Source organism: Felis catus, chromosome A2 (assembly GCF_018350175.1).
Source record: "Felis catus isolate Fca126 chromosome A2, F.catus_Fca126_mat1.0, whole genome shotgun sequence".
Classification (NCBI taxonomy): Eukaryota; Metazoa; Chordata; class Mammalia; order Carnivora; family Felidae; genus Felis; species Felis catus.
Window position 1 is genome coordinate 30,588,567 of NC_058369.1, and position 14,754 is coordinate 30,603,320.

Consider the following 14,754-nt stretch of genomic DNA (forward strand, 5'->3'; position numbering starts at 1 on the left):
GTTGATCAAATAAATGCCTACCTAATAACAGTCCATGAGGTTCCGTATTTTGTGTGTTCTATATATTACATACCGTATTGTTACAATAAGGTAAACTAGGGAAAAGAAAATGTATTAAGAAAATCATAGGGAAGAGAAAATACATTTACAGTACTGCACCGTAAAAACTCCACCTATAGGCAATGTGCCCAGTGATCTCTGGATCTGTCTCTTGCTTCAAAGTGTATGCACAGAACAGACTCAGGGATGTCCCTTCCCTGAGGTGCCTCAGGGGTGCCTTCCACCACCCTCCAACCTCTTTTCCTTTTTCTTAGCCATCCCCTGACTTCGACACCAGCCAGCACCATCTTCTGAGCTTAACTCCTTACTGCTCATCAACCAGGAGCTTCCAGATTTCTCAGAATTATTCCAGAGGTGGAAGCTGTGGCCAACCACTTGGTCAACCTGTAGGCCTCCTACACTTACCTTTCTCTGGGCTTCTCTTTTCACCTCGAGGACGTGGCTCTGGAGGGCACGGGACACTCATTCCAAGAGTTGGCTGAGGAGAACCTTAAGGGCACCCGGCATCTTTTGAAGAAACCAGTGCCCTCTTCGAGGACTTGCAGAAGCTGTTTCAAGATGAGTGGGGTAAAACCTTGAGGCCAAGAAAGTTGCCATGATCTTAGAGAACCTGAAACAGGCGCCTTGGGAGCTGCATGCCCCGGGTTCTGTAGCTTCCGGGAGAAGTGCTTTCTGGATGAGGAAGTGAAACTCATCAAGGAGATGGCGACCACCTGACTCACCTCTGCAGGCTGGGTTGGGCAAGTAGCTCTTCGAAAGGCTCACCTTCAAGCATGAGTAAGAGCCTCAGGAGCTTGGCAGCCCTGGAGGGTCCCCTCTGGCATGACCCTGGTGTCGGGGCTGCTGCCTGAGTGTCTTCCTGTAGCCACTAGGCAGCTTTTTAACCACCCTGGAGCGCTCTCTCTAGCTGTGGACCAAATGGAAACAATAAAGCTTTTTGCAGAAAAAAAAATCCAAGTATAAGTGGACCTGAGCAGTTCAAACAGTTCAAACCCATGTTGTTTAAGCGTCACTGTACTAAATTATATCATACTTTACTACACTATAATACTACACTATGCCATGCTGTGCTATGGAATGCCATGCCACAGTACAGTATGCAGCTACCCAATGCTATGTATTGCCTAAAAACACATACATATGTAAGATAAAGAAATGCATGAAAATGATAAGCCCCGCATTCAAGATAGTGATTACTCCTAGGAGAGAGAAAGGGGGCTGAAACCAGGAAGGATACGTGGGTGAACTCAACATACATACGTACATAATTTTTATTATGTTTATGTCATATTATTTATAACTTTCTTAAGCTGGAACGTGCGCGCTGCTAAAGCTGAAATCAATCATTCGTTAGTTATTTGTTGAGCCCTGCCTTGTCTCAGGTTTTTTTTCTAGGTTCTGCAGGAAAAAAAAAAAAAAAAACAAAGAACAAAAAAACGACAATACCCAAACAGACAAAATCCTTGACTTCACGGAACTAACATTTTAGTTATGGCAACCGGGTAATAAGTTAATATACAACTAAATATATGCTTTATGTGGTCAGTGTTATGGAGGAAAACAAAGCAGGTTAATGGGATTATGAAAGGTAGAGATTGGGGTGGGCCAGAGATGGCTCCTTCATGCAGGGGTTGTGAGGAAAGGCTTCTCTGATGAGCAGAGACCTGAAGAACTCAGGGAAGGGAGTCAGATATTTAGGAGAAGAGTATCGAAGGCAGAGAAAGCTCTAAGTGCTAATGCTCTGGGAGTGAACACGGGGAAACAAGAGGAGCGGGAGGGGGCAGTGAGAAGGGGGAGAATGGTTGGCAGGTGGGGGAAGTGTCTCACGAAAGGCTGGGAAGCCAGCGTTTTGTTCTCCATGAGACAGGAAGCCTTTGGAATATGTTTCATAGAAAAGCCCCTATTCTTTGTGCCTGTTGTATATGCCTTCAACATTTCTAATACATTTTTAAAAATAGAGGTGTTATCACACACAGACACGGCAATGTTAATTATTTTATTAGATTCATCATCTCTGGTATAAGAAGGGCTGGGGACAACTTGAGGGCCCTGTTAAAGGTGGGGCAAATGGACCCAAGAAGGGAGTGTGTGGGTGTGCATGTGTGTGTGTGTGTGTGTGTGTGTGTGTGTGTGTGTGTGTATAGGGAGCAGTTGCCGAATACAAATTGTACTTTCTCAATATGACAGCGTGCAAACAATGTTCAGGAATGTGCAGGGAGTCCTGATCTCCAGGCAGCAGGCTGGTGCAATTCTTAGGAGACCAGAAGGCATTTTCAATGAAGGCAGAGAGGGATAACAACTCAGGTCAGCATACAAACAGGACAAACTGCCTTTTTTTAAAGCTCCTATTGTAAATGTTTCCCATTGCTTCCGTGTCAGTTCAGCTACGATTGTGGAAGAAGGGCAGGTATGTTGCATTAGAATTCGAAATGACTCGGCTGTTCTTAGAAGAGACTCTAGTAAATTAACTTTTTACAGCCTGACACCACCTTCAGTCCATTTGCTTTGGGGCCAGCATGCTGCTCTGAAGAATTTCCGAGCATTGGAAATTGGTACTTTCCATTTGAAAGTCCTAAGGAATATATTGCCTTTGCTACACTCCCAGCTCCTACTCAGGGGAGATGGAGAATTCTCAAAGCCACAGGCTGAACTGTTTACTTCCCTTAGAGGTTTTCAGACAGCACACACAGGTTCTGATGCAAAGCAGAAAAAAATCCACAAAGAAAGCGCTGTTATCCCCAGCCCAATGCATACTGTCTCCAAGCTCTGTTAAAATATGCTCAAGGAAACTAGAAATGATCACCTGTTACATTTTCACCCTTTGTTCCCTTATCTTTCATCTTTTTCTATCAATTGTGGGTATGGAAAGTGGTGATCAAGCTGCCAGAGTGTGAAGAATCCATTTAAAACCAATATATTTGTTTATGGCTGTGGGGAGGGAAAAAAAAGTCGATTAATAATTTCGTTTTAATGTCAGCCTGCCAGCTTGGATGAAGCTGTGAGTTTACAGTCCACAATGAGTTCTGGCCCAGTGATAAATGTCTGCTCTTCAATTCTAGTCTTATAACTGATCATCAAACCTAAGGAAATCAGAGTTCACACTGAATACTGTATAGGAAAACACTGTTGATCGTTGCAATGATGAAGGAATTTTCAGAAGACGAAAGACATGCACAGTATGGTAAAGACGTGCACCCATCGTGTGGGAGAGGATGGAACTCAATATTATTCATATGTCTAAAATTTTCCACAGAATAATAGCAGTGGATATTTATCGAGCATTTACTGTATGCCTAGCATGTGTAATATGCTTAAGATCCACGTTTCAAACAGTGATGGGGTGCAGGTCACATGAGGATCTTGCTAAAAGGTAGTTTCTGATTCAGTAGGTTGGGGGTGGGGCTTAAGATTCTGCATTTCAAAGACTTTATTTTCTTATTTTTTGGGGGGGTTACAATACACTTTTTTTAATTTAATTTTTTTTATTTTTTAAATTTACATCCAAATTAGTTAGCATATAGTACAACAAAGATTTCAGGAGTAGATCCCTTAGTGCCCTTTACCCATTTAGCCCATTCCCCCCTCCCACAATCCCTCCCGTAACCCTCAGTTTGTTCTCCATATTTACGAGTCTCTTCTGTTTTGTCCCCCTCCCTGTTTTTATATTATTTTTGTTTCCCTTCCCTCATGTTCATCTGTTTTGTCTCTTAAAGTCCTCATATTAGTGAAGTCATATGATTTTTGTCTTTCTCTGACTGATTTCACTTAGCATAATACCCTTCAGTTCCATCCACATAGTTGCAAATGGCAAGATTTCATTCTTTTTGATTGCCGAGTAATACTCCATTGTATACATATACCACATCTTTTTTTTTTAAATTTTTTTAACGTTTATTTTATTTTTGAGACAAGGAGAGACAGCATGAATGGGGGAGGGTCAGAGAGAGAGGGAGACACAGAATCTGAAACAGGCTCCAGGCTCTGAGCTGTCAGCACAGAGCCCGACGCGGGGCTCGAACTCATGGACTGCGAGATTATGACCTGAGCCGAAGTCGGATGCTTAACTGACTGAGCCACCCAGGCGCCCCTATACCACATCTTCTTTATCAATTCATCCATCATTGGACATTTGGGCTCTTTCCATACTTTGGCTATTGTTGAAAGTGCTGCTATAAACACTGGGGTGCATGTGTCCCTTCGAAACAACATACCTGTATCCTCTGGATAAATGCCTAGTAGTGCAATTGCTGGGTCATAGGGTAGTTCTATTTTTAGTTTTTTGAGGAACCTCCAGACTGTTTTCCAGAGTGGCTGCACCAGCTTGCATTCCCAAGATTCTGCATTTCTAACAGGCTCTCCAATGATGCTGACAAGCTGGACCTCTGTCCACAAGTAGCCTAGCAAGGCATCATACAATGCATTCTACAATCCAATCAGAGCACAGTCCAGTGAGGTGGTGAATATTAGCATCTTTTTTAGAAGCCAGGAAATCAAAGGTCAGAGAGGTTAGGTGCATTGCCCCAGGTCTCAGCTAGGACATGGCAGACTTCATTCTGACTCCAGAGCCTCAACGTGTAACATCTTTTAACTCCCTTTTATCAAAATGGAATTCCTCTTGATGGCTTTTTCCCATAATTAATGAATGACTTTTAATGGGTAATAATATGCCTGCGCCTTTCAGTTTGGTCAAGTCAGTTTCCCTTCATCTTAATAGGTTTCTGCAGCCTGAGTAAAGCTCAGTTTATTAAAGGGAGCTTGTTTTCTTCCTTTAGACCAGCTTGTAATCACACACCACACTGACATTTCTGAGACCACTTCTGGCATACTAACTGTTTTAAATGTTAGTCTGCTTTCATGGGAGATATTAAGGAGAACATCAATCTCAGCTGAGAAATGTGCCCTGCATTAAAATGTAGGCTGGAAAAAAAAATTGCATGCTGGGTAAAGGGTTCTTTTAGCATTTCCCAAGCTAATCATTATGGATAAGCACATTTTAAATGTTCATATTTGCTATTGAAGCAATTAGTCTACATTCAGTTCAATTGCAGAAGCATTTATTAAGCACCTACTAGATTCTTGATGCTGTGACTTGGGCTACAATGGAGGCAGACATAAATAAAGGTAAGCCAGGTTTTCCTAAGGTCTTATAGTAGTGGCCTCAACTCTCTATGCATCTGAATTTTGTGTAATTAACATTACTGTTAAAGTGTTAAGAACCAACCATGGGCACGTTTAGAAATGGGGCAATAGGAGTGTCTGGGTAGCTCAGTTGGTTAAGCATCCAACTTCAGCTCAGGTCATGATCTCATGATTTGTGGATTCAAGCCCTGCATCAGGCTCTGTGCTGGCAGCTCAGAGCCTGGAGCCTGCTTCATATTCTGTCCGTCTGTCTGTCTGTCTCTCTCTCTCTCTGCCCCTCCCCCGCTCATGCTTTTTCTCTCTCAAAAATAAACATCAAAAAAATTAAGAAAATAAAAACAGAAATGGGGCAACAGCTTCTTGTGTTAGACACACTTGATTTTAAAAAGTCTTGATTAACAGGTATAATCTGTTGATGGGATTCCTTGCCTTCACCCCAAATGAATCATTTGCTTTCTGCAGAAATATTCAATTGCTCCTGTCTTTTACTAGCTGAAATTCATATCTACTTAAGTTGAAAAAAAAACAGTCTATGTATATCGTGGGTAAGGACGTTGGAAAGAGAACAATGGGTATTATCTGTGAGCATAAAAATTCATCCAATCAGCTAATGTGTATTGAATACCTGCTAACTCCAATATCATCAGTCAAGTTTTGGAAAGGACAATAAATGTATTAGTCATTGCCCTGTCCTTAAGGAACTAACAGTCTAACTCAGTGATACCTAAAATCTCATGTGCATAAAAAACACCAAGGGTATATTCATACACTCAAGTTCTACTTAGTGATAATAAGAAATGAACTATTAATATGCTTGGCAATATGGATGCATCTTAAAATCATTATACTAGAGAAAGAAGTCAGACATCAAAAGTGTATCCTGGGTGTACTCATTAGCTATTACGAATACACCAGACAACTGTCTAAGAGCCTCATGATCTGAAGCTGTTTCCTAGAAACTATCCTTGACTACTCAATCTAAAAGCGACCTTGTCAGTTTGTTTTCTTTGTAACATTAACCATAAGTTGTAATTATACGTTTATTTACTGATTTACATGTCGAGCTCCTGTCTCTGTTCTAGACTGTAAGTTACAGGAGGACAGGAATTACATGTTCATCGTTTGCTACTATATATCCAAAGGCTTTTACAATGTTCAGTATCAACAGAATGTTCCCTAGGTATTTGTGGCAATAATGATCACAAAGTCCTTGGCTCATTTTTCTTTGTCTCTCATAACTGACAGTAAAACACAAAGGCGGCTTTCAAAAATACTTTTTGAATGAAAAATCACCAGAAACGATTGTATAGCTCATCTAGAAACAAAGAAAGCGATGTAGGATTCTTTAGGGAATCCTAAAGGGTCTGAAGGGAAATGAATTCATTGAGTAAATGATGCAAAATAAGTCTTTCATTTAAGCTAATTAATGAAATAAGTAATTCAAAAGCTGCTCCTTTAAGTTAATCTTTATTTTACACATTTCTGAAATTAGCAGAGTTTAGATAAATGCTCCTCAGTCCCAACTGCACATAGAACCACCTGGAAATCTTTGTAAATTGCAGGTGCTTGAGTTTTCCCTCCACCCCCTGAGGCTGTGATCGAGATGTTCTGAATGGGTCCTGGGTGTTAGTTTTAAAGGCTTCCCAGTTGATTCTAATGTGTTGTCAGGGCTAAGAACCTCTGTCTAAGGAAAAAAATGTATACACAATATAATGTAGGCTTTGGTCAGAAATCACAGGATTCAAAACCCACCCCAGTCACTTTGTAGCTGTATAGATTACTGAACCTCTTGGAACTTCAAGGTTTACATTTACAAAATAGTATACTAATGTCTGCTTTTTAAGGTGGTGAAGATTAGAAATTATATAACGTTCCAGTAGGCTATCATAATTGGTCACTTTTGTCATTTCTATATGTAGGGAAGGTAATTTTTGCTTGCTGTCTTCAGTTTAATCCCAAACAACTCAGGTGCGTGTACGTGGAGCATGGGGTGATAGCATCTTACCTGGGCTGTGGAAATGGAACTTGCAACTTTAAGACATCAACTGGCAAATAAGGTGACAGCTTTATTATCAAAGCGAACTTTTGAGTGGTAGACCGCTCTCAACTCACACTATTCCAAATGAGATCTAAAGAAATAAGGTGAATTGATAATAACAGAAAATCAGTAATGATATTTAACCTTTCTCATGTATTCACCATGAGCTATAAGCTCTCCATTTCATTTAATCCTTAAAGCATCCCTACGGGACTGGGTGCTTTGGTACTCTTATTATTGCCTCATCTACAATTAAGGAAAATGAGGCACAAAAGATGAAATAATTTGCCTAGGTCCCTCAGTTGGTAGGAGGCAAGGCAGAGATTTCAACCTCAACAGTCTGATTTCAGTTGTCCTGTTCTTAACTCCCCCACCCCGATCACCTTTTTCCAAAAAATAGCCCTACTATATAAGTATATCTACAAATCCAAGTAAGGGAAATGATACCTAACTAGTCTGATAAAACATATGTTTGAGGATTGGGTGACTAGGATTTCAAAAAGAAACAAAATGGACTGGATGTGAAATTACAGAGAATTTTTTGAAAGCTATCTGTTGAACAATCAATTTTGCATCTAAGTTTTTATTTGTTTTTTTTGTTTGTTTGTTTTTGTTTTTTGTTTTGAGAGAGAGAGAGCATAAGTGAGGAAGGGGCAGAGGGAGAAAGAATCTTAAGCAGGCTCCACGCTTAGCACAGAGCCTGATATGGGGCTCAATCCCACAACCGTGACCTGAGCCAAAATCAAGTCAGGAGCTCAACTGACTGAGCCACCCATGCACCCCAACATCTAAGTATTTTTTACATGTAGTTTGCCTTGGGAGATAAGAAACATCTTCGAATACATTTTGCCATTTTAGTATTTTTGGCTATAGCTCTCCCCTCTTTCTCTCAAGTGAATTGTGTCTGAGACAAGGGCCAGGAAGGTGTCACTAATGGAGGTGAATCTCATCTACATTCAAGCATCTTGTCAGGACAGCCCTATAATTACCCTGAGCTCCTTTGCCCACTTGATGTCTAATGTACATGTTAGGGTGGGTGGACCAGTGATGACAGTTTGGAATGACTCTGCTTTTTAAGTGAATACATAGATGTTTCTGGAAACCAAAGTGTATCTGCAACTTTTATCTCTAGAAATTGGCAGCAATGTGTTGTTCCCCTGAAATTTGAAAACTGCCGAAGGGAACATAACTTTTGGTTGAATTCCCTTATTCTCTCATTCAACAAAAACTAATTGATCAATAACCTAAGGCCTGACTATAGTAGGCATTGGGCATACAACTGGAAGGAATGTAGTGTCTTCTCCAAGAAGCTCATAATCTGGGGTGAACTCAGAGTAAAGGACTTACGTTCTTGTCCTGAGACCCTATTAGGCAACCTTATGAAAAAGGGAAACTAAAGGGTGTTGGGAAGGCTAGGTCCTCATCCTGCCTCACCACTCATTGTAACCCAGTCCTTCCACTTGCTGGAGTTAGGCCGTAGGAGAGAGGTCTGCAGGCCAGTGGAACCTGGCCAGAGTCCCTGCTCCCCCCCTTACGACCACGTCATCTTGAACAGCTCATTTAGCCTCTCTAGGTTTCTCATGTATAAAATGGGGGCAACAAAAAGTCCTTCTCTCAGTGTGACAATTCAAGAGCTGCCATGTAACGCTTTTATCCGGGTATGGATACTTGGATACTTGGTAAAGGCTCAGGATGATGATTTATCGTGTGTGTGTGTGTGTGTGTGTGTGTGTGTGTGTGTGTGTGTGTGTTTCTCCTCTGCAAAGGAGATCTCTGAGATTTCCTCACTTAGAGCAACCTCAGATTCCCCAACATCAAACGAGGAAACAATGGCTAGCAAATTGCAAAAGGATCAAAGGACCCCTATGGCAGTCATGGCTATGAAAAGGCCTTAAACCCTGAATATTGTCTAGCTGGAAACACTGCTGAGCCAATAGTGGGAAATAAAGATAAATTATTTTAACATTTTAAGAAAATCAGTATCTCTGCTGGTGGGTTAGTAGTAAAGGAGCTACTTCTTGCTAATCGGGGCTTTATTTATTTACATATTTGAGACATTTTCTGGTTTGTCCCCTCACACAGTAGAGTGTGGTGAGTATGCGGTATGGCTTTATTTTACCCTATTGAAAACAGACTTCCCTGAGGTTTTGGGCAACAGTCGAACTTGGTGTTTTTATTTATGGCATTCTCTGCTGCATGCCTGACTGACGCCAAACACAGGAGCCCTGATTAATTTTGTGCTTGTCTTGCAGAGTGATTTACAATAATTGAGGCTCTTCAGATTCTCAAGAGTCATTTCCTTTGGAAATGAATACAGTTTGGGTCTGGACAAAGCAGAGCAATTTGAAAGTAATGGAGTGCCTTACGTTTTTTTAGAAGGCTACATTTTGCAAACCTTTGGAGTCTGGGAACTGGTGGGCCTCAGTGAATGTCAAAGGTCTGGGTCACTGGAAAAATATGATCCCTGTGCTTAATGGATGGCCCCTTGGGAGTGCCACCCCCTGGCTTCACCCTCATTTCCCAATGCTTTGAGTTGGGTACATAATAGTTTGCTGAGGAATAAAGTGCAGTATTGATAGAGTGTAAATCTGCTGCTAAAAATTCAACTCACCAGCTCATTCCTCTCTCCTTGGTATTATTTCAAGGGGCTCCTAAAGGGCCAGACACATGCAAACCACCCTGCCTTCTCCCCCTACCTTGCCTACCCCCACCCCCAGCCTCTGGAGACAAAGACTGGGCTCTAAAGAGGAGGGAGGCCCCGGGTCTGTGCCTACAAACTCACAATCCCCTGGGATGATTTCTCTCCTGAGAGTGACAAGCTGCAACTCCATGATTCTGCTCCTGGGATTTGCTGACTAGGTAAAGTGGCTAATGGAGAAAATACCAACTAAGGAGAAATGCAAAACCACAGAAACACTGTCGAGATTCTGAAGACAAACTCTACATACCCTTTCTCACCCTTTTTATTTTTGCAAAGAAAATAACATTCCTCTACTTAAGATCCCCAACCTGACCACCTTCTAGTAAACTTCTACATATCCTTCAAGACCTCGTGCAAATTCCACCTGTCCCCAAAGCTTCACTAACAGCTGTTTACATGTTTACAGCAGTTATCTCCCCCCACACCAGCAGGTGACCCTTTCCAGGACAGGGACCTGTCTTGTTCAACTTTCTGTCTCTGAGCATTTTACTGGAGAGAGAATGTGAACTGACACTCAGCTCATGTCTGCTTCACGTCTGACATGGTGGCATGGGCTCTCTCTTTCTCTCCTGTGTCAGGAAGCTTCGGCAGCTCAGGGGCTAGGCACTAAGGATGTCTCTCTCTCTCTCTCTCTCTCTCTCTCTCTCTCTCTCTCTCTCTCTTTTTAACAGGTGTACAACTTAGTGATTTGACAAGTTTAGGCATTATATGCTCTGTTCACCACAAGTATAGCTGCCATCTGCCCTGTTCCCTCGTTATTACAGTATCATTGACTGTATTCCTTATGCTGTGCCTTTTATTCCTGTGTCTCACTCATTGTCTAACTGGAGGCCTGTATCTCCCTCTTCCTTTCACCCATTTTGTCCAGCCTGCTACCGCCTGCCCCTCCCCCCCCACCGGGAACCATCAGTTGGATCTTGGTATTCGCAGTTCTGATTCTGCTTTTTGTTTGTTTATTCATTTTTTTTATTTTATTTATGAATGAAATCATAAGGTATTTGTTTTTCTCAGTCTGACTTATTTCACTAAGTCTAATATTCTCTAGGTCCATCCATGCTGTCTCAAATGGCACAATCTTATCCTTTATTATGGCTGCATAATATTCCAGTGTATATTTACCCCACATCTCCCTTAGCCATTTGTTTAATGATGGACACTTGGGCTGTTTCCACACATTGGCTGTTGTAAATAATGCTGCAATAAACATAGAGGTGCATATACCTTTTTGAGTTACTGTTTTCTTTTTCTCTTGGTAAATATCCAATAGTGAAACTACTGGATCATGTGATATTTCTATTTTAAATTTTTTGAGCAACCTCCATACAGTTTTCCATGGCTGCCGCAGTTTACCTTCCCACCAACAGTGCATCAGGGTTCCTTTTTCTCCACATCCTCACCAACATTTGTTGTCTCTTATCTTTTCAAGTTTAGCCATTCTAACAGGTGTGAGGTGATCTCTCATCGTGGTTTTGATTTGCATTCCCTAATGATTAATGACATGGAACATCTTTTCATGCATCTGTTGGCCATCTGCATGTATTCTTGGGGAAAATGCTTGGCTACTTTTCTTGTCCCTGGTAGGTATCCTTTGGATTCACTCTTTTTTTGTATAGTAGTGGTCAGACCTCATTCACTGGTGGGCCTGGGAAAGAGGTCTGGGAAATGGACAAGAGAACATTTCTCACCAATCATTTGATTCCAAGTGTTTAGGTGTTTCAAAAAGACATCTGGGATTTGTTTTAATCAAATATAGTAATATATGCAACCATGGAAATGATGGTCATGAAGGAAGAATTTGTGGTACTCACAGTTACCTAGAAGTAGGAAGCCCATCACTCCATGAAGGGCTACATGGGGAAACAGCAGCATTAGTCAGGAGGTAGAGGGAGCCAGGGGGAAACATGGCAAGAGCCCCCATCGTGGTTTCTGCAGGAAGGAACTTGTGAGGCACGTAAACAGCTTTAGGGTTGGCCAATTAGAGTAATTTCAGTGGATTCTGCAGCAAAGAGGCTGACTTAGTCCTCCAGCTTCTAGCTCTGGGGTGATTAGGGCTAGTGGATATTGGGCTAGAGTATAAGCTAGATAAAGGAGGTGAGTGTGGAATATGGACTCTGCATTGGTTGGTTTGCATATGAAAGGTACACTCTTGAAGAAGTTGTTTGCTTTCTGAAGGAATTAGCTAACTTTGGGAGGGACAATCTCTTCTGAGTGAGCAAAGTCCCATGATGTCAAAGCATCAGAATAAAAGCCCTTTAGAACCTTAGACCTAAGGCGCTCACAGGAGGCCACCTTTGCTTTGTCTTTTCTGAGGAGAGTTCTGTATTGAGCTTTGGACTTAACATCATAATGACACTTTGGAATGAAAAGAAAAAAAAATGAAAAGGAAAGAAGAAAGAAAGAAAGGCAACAAGCAAGAAAGGAAGAATTTACAAAAGAAAAAACAAAGAGGGGAAAAAAAAACCTGATCGCACAGTACATACTCAGAGTATAGCTGATGAATAAACAAATAAGTAAATAAGTATCAGTCTATCTATCATTTTCCTATCTCATCATAGTGTATCATTACTATGAATGCAAGTTCCTGTGGTAGACCCAACAAAGATATTTGCAATTTAAGCCTTATGTAATCAGAGCCTTTGTGTGCTGTAAATTTGTGCGATCACTGAGCAGATGGATGGATGTATTTTCCATAAGCCCTAAAATTATAGTTTATAAGGAGTAAGCTTGCTGGTCTACTTGGAGGGTAGTTTCTTCACACTCACTTAAGGGACTCTTCAGTCAGTCACTTAATCACTGAGTGTAGTCTGTAGGTTTAAGAATGACACTTGTGATTCTAGGTGAAATCTCAGTGGAAACACTGCTCAGACTCTCAATCCTCATTCTACCTACGAGTATACCCAAGGATGTCTCCATTTTTTTTTTTAAATCTTCCTTTCCAAGGCAGACAAATGACTTCAGCAAGGACGTGACACTGAGTTGCTTTAGAAATAAACACCTCCAATAAATGGAAGTGTTTATTTACAAATCATTATAAATCAGCTTGTCAGAAAGGCTTGGACCGGCGAGATCTGGGAGCTGAGAGTTACAAGATAGCCGAGACTCACAGATCTTGCCATGATCAATCAGCAGTGACGAGAACACAAAAAACAGGTCTCTGAGGAAACAGGATCAATTTACAACAATGTCACCTACATACAACTTTTTAAGTTTACCTCTGCAGGGTGGGGTTCTCGGAGATGATGGTGGAGGTGAGACAGGGACGCTGCATTCAAGTAGCTGGAAACTTAATTTTTCAATCCTTAGAAAGGACGTAAGTAACTCTTACGGTCAACAGTCAATCTTCCGGAAATTTGCAACAGATGACCCAGATATGCGTAATAGGGGACTGGAGTGTGGACACCCTTTCTCCTCCATGCAGGCACTGACTTACATAAGTTAATGCATGTGGCAAATTGAATGCAGAGTTGTCCTTAGTTCTTCATACCTCCTCTCCCTTGTCTTCATGCCCATTGCGTGGCCAGTGCTTGTCAACAACGAATTCTGGCAAATAGAAAGTGATAGAAGAGACAGTATGCCAGCTCCGTGCCGAGGCCTCGAGGGGCCCGTGTGCTTCTGTTTTCTCTCTTGGGAACTCTACTGCACCTGGCAAACAAGTCCAGTCTGCGGGATGAGGAGATGGGGGCCCTAGCATGTCATTGTTCCCGTCAACACCCAGCCAGCCCTGACTGGCCAGGCCCCAGAAGGCCCTGCCTGCATATGCATGAGCAAGTCTAGCTGAGGTTCTCCCGGCCTGGCCCAGTCCAGCAGGGCTACCTGACGGCTGAGTACAGTCAACAAGCAAAAATTAACTTTTATTACATGCCATTGAGGTTTCATTGCTGTTTACTAGGTAGCATTATTACGGCAACAGCTGCTGCAATGTGCAGAAGCGCTTGGCTCTTGGGCGGAAAGAGGAGAAGGTATGTGCACTCACTTTTCAGTTCTGATCAGTCACCAGGCGGTGCTCATCTTACGTCCCGGAACACGACCACTGCTCATCATCCTCACTGCCACTCAGCCCTGAAACTTCTTGAGCTGTCTGGTACCACTGGGCACCTCCCTCCATGTATCATTATAATCTGCTCCAGTTTGGGAAGACTTGGAACCCGATTTTACTGAGAGAGAAGGGACATGGGTTAACATTTATTGGGCATCTACTTTATTGCAAGCACTTAATTAAGCTTATTACACATATAATCAGACTCATAATAAAACAGCAGACAATGTTTATTGAGGACTTTCTATGTGGCAGGCCCTAAGTTAGGGACTTCTATGCTTTACTTCACGCTTCATAAAAACCCTAAGAGGTTGGTGTTGTCAATGTCCCCATGACAGAGTTAAGGGAAGGAGCTTTCCTAGTTCCTCTTTAATGTGGCCTAGGTCACACAGCAGGTAAATGGGAGAACCAGACTGGAGAACCAGACTCTCTCTCTCTCTCTCTCTCTGTCTTGATGATAGATAGATAGATAGATAGATGCTCTTACTTGATGATCCCTATGAAATCAGAACTGGTCCAAACACGGCATCACTCCTGTTTGATTTGTGGTGGTTGCTAAGGATCACACGTAGGTGTGTGGTCACACGTCCATGTATTCAAAACCCCAGGCGTCTCCTCAAGGACAAAATACATGTATTTGGGTAGAGAGGGAAAAGGAGAAATTAGGTGCAAGGAAATAGCTTTTTCCCAGATGCAGAGGGAAACTGGTGCTGAATTGGTATGCCTTTATATTTTCTGCAGCTTAAAAAAAAATCAGTCATTAGAGCAAAACAGGTAGCA

At 41.9% G+C, this 14,754-nt stretch overlaps 1 long non-coding RNA gene across 16 annotated transcripts in view; it reads right to left on the reverse strand.

The window, feature by feature from the left end:
- Nucleotides 1-14,754, reverse strand: part of LOC109496523 — a 112,748-nt gene that overhangs the window by 51,512 nt on the left and 46,482 nt on the right. For 7 of the 16 annotated variants that reach the window (XR_006593818.1, XR_006593822.1, XR_006593816.1 and 4 more), the window contains 6 exons: nucleotides 14,462-14,589; nucleotides 13,912-14,092; nucleotides 13,151-13,478; nucleotides 7,205-7,328; nucleotides 2,864-2,988; nucleotides 466-967 (listed from right to left, as the gene is read on the reverse strand). This is a non-coding gene — a long non-coding RNA (uncharacterized LOC109496523). Of the gene's footprint in view, nucleotides 1-21; nucleotides 96-465; nucleotides 968-2,863; nucleotides 2,989-7,204; nucleotides 7,329-13,150; nucleotides 13,479-13,911; nucleotides 14,093-14,461; nucleotides 14,590-14,754 lie in introns of all 16 variants that reach the window. The other 9 variants (XR_006593824.1, XR_006593827.1, XR_006593828.1 and 6 more) reach the window with 7 other exon arrangements.